General features: G+C 39.0%; 1 long non-coding RNA gene across 1 annotated transcript; it reads left to right on the top strand.

Annotated features, from left to right (window-relative positions):
• Positions 1-380: 380 nt before the first annotated feature.
• On the top strand, positions 381-4,734 carry LOC115927452. The gene is made up of 3 exons (XR_004065649.1): positions 381-2,077; positions 2,415-2,528; positions 2,800-4,734. It is a non-coding gene; the product is annotated as an uncharacterized LOC115927452 (long non-coding RNA).
• Positions 4,735-5,856: the final 1,122 nt, after the last annotated feature.

Raw genomic sequence — 5,856 nt, 5'->3', positions numbered from 1 at the left:
GCGTTTTAGTTGAGTAGGTTATTCACTATGATGTAAGTTGTTTGAGTCAATGAAAATTGGAGTACGACCAGTACGATTAAATCATATTTAGTACGATAATAAGAGTGAAATACGATCTTAAAATACAATTTTTAATCTTTTTTCCCCAAAAAAAACAAACACGGAATCGCATAGAAACATGTACGAGTAAACCCCTGCAACCCCAACAAAAACTGTGCTTTACAATTTTCTCATTAAATTTTAATGAAAGAGCAAACATATTTCTGAAATTCTACTGGCCCTGGGCTATTTTGAGCAACCCCTGACTGCAGGGGGGGGGGGGGGGGGGGGGGCTGTCGATATTTGAAAATGCAAAGGTTAATTTGCATAAATTTTGAATATGCAAATTTCATGTTATTTTCTTTAATATGTATTATATTGTTTTTTATTTCTTATTATATCTCGAGGGCTTAAAACCAGAACTGTCTATGTCCATTTTTTGTGAAATTGAGTTAAGTCCACCAAAGTACTGTATATTCATTTCAGTTTGTGTGCCAGAACTGTCTATTCCCATGTATGTCCATTAGCCATTTTACTTTTCATGTCCAGACTGTTTCAAGTACTTTCATGCATTCATTAAGAATTGCGCAGTACTTGCAGTTTTCTACTAATTAAGCAGATTAGATTCCCTATGCAGCTTCCACTGATTGTGGCCAAGCAACACCATATCATTGCCCGGAAAAAACGTAATGATGAATAAAAAAGACCAATGTGCAACATGTACGAAGTATGACCAGTTGTCGGGAGAACAGAAGGAGAATTTCATGGAAACCCATCTCGTGCGAAAAACAAAGGCTTAAGGTTCCAAAGCAGTACCCTTGCATCGTGTAGGACAGGAAATCATTGTGAATAAGATGGAGCGCAAAAGAGGACAAGCTTACAACAAGAAATATGCTGATGACTTTGACTTGACTTTGACTTCATTGTATCATCAGGAAAGAGCAAACATCATGCAACTTGCAAGGTATGTCGCCAAGATTTGTCAATTTTGCATGGCGGTTGTAATGACATTGTTGTTCATTGCAAATCAAAGCAACACATCACTGCTTTCCAGTCTGAATCGTCGGCATGAAAAATAACATCATGGATGTCAACCTCCAAGGATTTTAATATAACTAGAGCTGAGTGCTTATTTACATCATTTTATTTGGAGCACAATATTCCTCTGTCAGCTGCAAGTCACATGGGACCATTGTTGAGGAAAACCTTTCCTAATTCTGAGGAGGTTAAGAAGTTTTCCAGTGCAAGGACCAAACTTGTTGTCTTGTGCGTGAAATGGCAAAAGATGAACAAGGACAGATCGTTTCAGACATGAGAGCACGGCCATTTGCAATATCAACTGATGGGAGTAATGTCAGCGACAGTAACTATACCCAATTGTCATCAACTACCATGATGGTAAGCAAATTTCTTGTACTCTGCTTTCCCTCCCAACCTTAGAAATGGCAGGAACTGGTGGAAATATTGCACAATTGCTCATAACAGAGCTGCAGAATCATGATATCTCATGGGACAATTGCACATCATTGGGATAAGACAATGCATCAGGCATGACTGGTGTACACAAGGGAATTGGGGCATGCCTCAGAAAGTGTCAGCCAAACCTCATTGTGCTTGGTTGCCCCAATCAACTAATTGATCTTGCTGCCAAAGCTGTGTCATCTGCATTACCATATTCAATTGACTCGCTCCTCATTGATGTGTTCTACTATCTGGAAGCCAGCGTGAACAGGAAATTGAATCTCAAGAAGTTCCAGATGCTAATTGGGAACGAAGCTAGTGCAGGCAATTCTGAAACATGCTTGTACGAGATGGCTGAGCTTGGGCCAATGCTTGCCAAGATTTATCTAGCAAAGTGTCAGCCCAGCAGTAGAAGCCTACTCAACAGACCAAGCACAAGACGCCTACTGAACAGACACAGCAGAAGAAGCCTACTCAACAGACCAAGGCAACCAAGAATAGTGTCCAGACTGCACTTGTTCCAAAGAAGCCAACTCCAGCTGTGAAAAATAAACCTGCTCAGGGATCTCAACTACAGGTAAGGCTAGAAAATGTATTACTACAAGGCATCTACTCCTTTTCATTCCATTTAAATATGGCCATCATTAAAATTACCAGATTTGAATAGATTATCCCTAGCAGTAGAGAGCTTTCTTAATGTTTGAATTAATCAGCTTTTACTCCTCAAATTGGCAATAGTTATTTTCATTTTACATTGTAAAATAGTTTGAAAAAAATAAAAAACTACATGAACCAGAATGGTAATTGCAAAATTTAATTTAATGTGTAATTAAATTGTTTGCTTATAAATTAAAGTCATTATCAATAGTGTTGCAGGCATCGCATGAAGTTTTTAAACTTGTCTTGTCCTACAGGAAAAGCCTCCTCACCAAACCAAGATGACTGCACAACTCCAAGCATTCCGCATTCCCAAGAAGGTGTCTGCAGATCCACCACATGTGAGCAAACCTGCCCAGTCTCAGACCCAAGTGAGTACAAAAGTTGATCATATATACAGGGTGACAGTTAAATATGTACCTTTTCATCATTTTTTCTTTCTTATTTTTAGTTCATTTACTTGTTAGCTCTTTCTCTTCCAATCATCTTCACTCCGCTGTTCAGTTTACAGATATAAACATTTATTCAATAATGCTAGTCATGTGCCAAGATTTCAAATGTAGTGTATCTTTTTAATTGTAAACAGTGTCAGTAGTCTTATTTCTTTCTCATATGGTAATCAATAATTTTTCTTCCTCCCAGGTTCAACTTCAAGCACCACAGCCACAACACAGTAGACCATCTTCAAGCTGTACTACTCGGGGAAAAACGACAAGTGAGGGACACTTCGGATACACCTAGCAAGAAGCAGAAGACTGGGAAACTTGTCGGCAAGGCAACAGGCTCAACAGTGCTCAAGGCTGGAACTTCCAGTCATCCCAGTACGATTTCTAGTAAAATGACTGGAAATGAAAAAAACAAGATGTGGAGAAAAGAAGAAAACAAGACAGACAGTAAAGGATGAAACAAGACAGGAAAGAATTCTGAAGTCATTGCACTCAAACCCAATATTAGCCATTGCACATTTTCTCAGCCACAGCATCATTGCGTCTGACAAGAAAAGTGTCATCTTCCAGATGAGAAGTCCTCTGATACACAAGCTGAAAGGAATACGAGAAAGTCTACTGCGTGACTTGTACAGCCAATTGTAGCTCCACAAGCAATCATTGCAGCCACAGACTTGACCCTTCTGGACTACAAGAACAAGGAGAATCTTCGTGAAGAATCTGAAATGGTCATAGGAAGCGCAACAAGAGAAATTGTGAACACTTTAGATGAGTCTGATTGCCATAAGTTTTATGCAGCAGTGCGTTCATATTACACCAAGGCATGTGACTACATTGTAAGTAAGTTTCCATTCAAGTCTGATGTTCTCATCCATGTGCAAGTGGCTGACATTGCATGTCAGAAGGATGCCAAATTAACTTCTCTAAATTCTTCATCAACAAGTTCCCCTGCATGCTGCTTCAGGAAGAAGAAGACAAGCACAGTGCCCTAGATGCTCTGGAGAACCAGTTTCTTATCTATCAACTTGCTCAGCTTCCGTACTTAGTGCAAAATGAGGAATCTACTGACAAGCAGTGGACAAGTATGATGACAGAGAAGAATGCTTCTGGTGAACTGTGCTATGACAGACTTGCAAGAGTAATGCTTGGGATTCTAACCATACCCCATACCAATGCTGAATGTGAAAGGGTCTTCAGTCAGGTGCGAAAGAACAAAACTGACTTCAGAGGGTCCATGAGCAACAAAACTCTAGAAAGTGTCCTTATTACTAAGGCTCGCCAAACAACACCCTGCTACATGAGGGAATGTGACTCTGATTTTCCGAAGAGAGCAAAATCTGCAACATACAGAGCTCTAAATGAGTAGTATGGGAGTGTCAGGGAAGGCAGGTAAACCTGTGTTTTTCTCAGAACTCATTTTTCTAATTACTCAACTACCCATTTTAAAAGGTTGAATTTTATGGGAAATGGTCCCTAAAATAGGCTCAGATTGCACCAGAGAGCATCTAGTACCCCGGCTAAAGAGACTTCGTGCTCGTGATGTTCGCTATGCGCACATGATATTCAGTTTTACTTTAAATGTTACTAATTGAAAATTCCAAATGTTGGCAGCTATGCCAGGCCAAGGTAGTTGCTGGAAAGAGGACTTTTGTCTCGGCTTCCTTTGATTTGCAAAGTGAATGTGGCTGCAACGTTACTCTATGCCATCCAGAACACACATCTCAAAGTCATCGCACACAATTTTCTGGAGAGTGGGCATTCCCACATGGAATGCAATAGCATGCATTCTGCTATTGAAACAGAAAAAAAGAACATCAATGTCTTCACAATGCATGACTGGGTAAAAAATCTTCCACAAATTAAGACGTCGGCTTCCATACAAGGTCATAAACATGTGCCATGGAGACTTTTATGATTTGAAAAAACTCTCACAGCAGATCATGAATAACAAACGCCCAGACGAAGATGGACACGTCTTCAACTGGCTACATGTAAAGAGCTTCCAATACAGGAAGGAAGAGCAAGGCACCATCTGCTACCATCTATAGCTACTTGGATGACTACGAGAAGATAGATCATCAGTTCCACGTAATCTGGACCTTGTCTACCAAGAGAAGCATTAAAAAAAAAACTAAACCTTAAGAAGAAGGATCTCATCAACTTGTGCAATAGCCTAGCTATTCCTGAAGAGTTCCATGGATGGTATTTGGCACTCCCATTTTGTAAGTTTTTGACATTGACAGGGTCAAAAGGTCATGGCCTCCATGTATGATGTTTGACCAAGTATTATTCATAAGTTAATGGCATTGAACATAACTACTTCATTTTGTCAGATTTTATGCTTGCAATCAAACTACTTTCAAATGCATTTTTACTCAAAATGGCATATTTGGACATAGACAGTTGTGGTTTTAAGCCCTCAATCTATTGTTTTATTTCTAATGTATTGTTTTGTTCTGGAATACATCAAGTTACTTTGAGAAACGTATCAAAGCAATTTGATATCAATTCATATCTCCCACTTATACATCTATTTACCTGTATTCACATTTCTGCTTGTACATGGATATATGCAATTGTAGCACTTTTTGATGATATGCGCATACTAATTGCTATGTAACACCTGACAGGTGTATCCAAATTCGATGAAAATGGTATCAAAATGTGCGTAAGACTTGAGGAAAAAAATGCAAGAACAACAATTTAAAATTCCAAGCGGTTGCGGCGCTATCTCCAAAAATGTGGGGTGGGGGGGGGGGGGGGGGCTCTTACGCCCCCCCCCCCCAAGTACAGTAAGGATTAAATGATGTTAGCCATATAATTATAAATATGCACTTTTTAAGATGCTTACATATACATGTAAAGTGTTAAAGGGCAAGTCCACCCGGAAATAAGTTGATCTTCATACATGTAAAGTGTTAAAGGGGAAGTCCACCCCAAAAATAAGTTGGTCTTCATAAAAGCAGATAAATGAGAGAAACAAATCAATGAAATTTTGAGGAAAATCAAAAAGAAATGAGAATTGTTGGAGTTGTAATCAGTGAAGCACAAATTGGAAACTTTGTGACATCACATGCGAGCTCATATCTCATTTGCTTTGTACACAAATTGTTAATTTTTTTTAATTTCCTCAGTCATTGATTAAATGAATACGATTATATTAGCGTTAAACCAGTGATCAGTAATAACATCTATCTGAAAGATGAACAAGGGTAATGCTTTTCACCTACTAACAGTAATACTGGTGAAGGTG

The sequence above is a fragment of the Strongylocentrotus purpuratus genome, unplaced genomic scaffold, assembly GCF_000002235.5.
Source record: "Strongylocentrotus purpuratus isolate Spur 01 unplaced genomic scaffold, Spur_5.0 spur5_scaffold_20, whole genome shotgun sequence".
In the NCBI taxonomy this organism is placed as follows: Eukaryota; Metazoa; Echinodermata; class Echinoidea; order Camarodonta; family Strongylocentrotidae; genus Strongylocentrotus; species Strongylocentrotus purpuratus.
The sequence above is the reverse complement of the archived record's forward strand: the minus strand, read 5'-3'. Positions and strand labels throughout refer to the sequence as shown.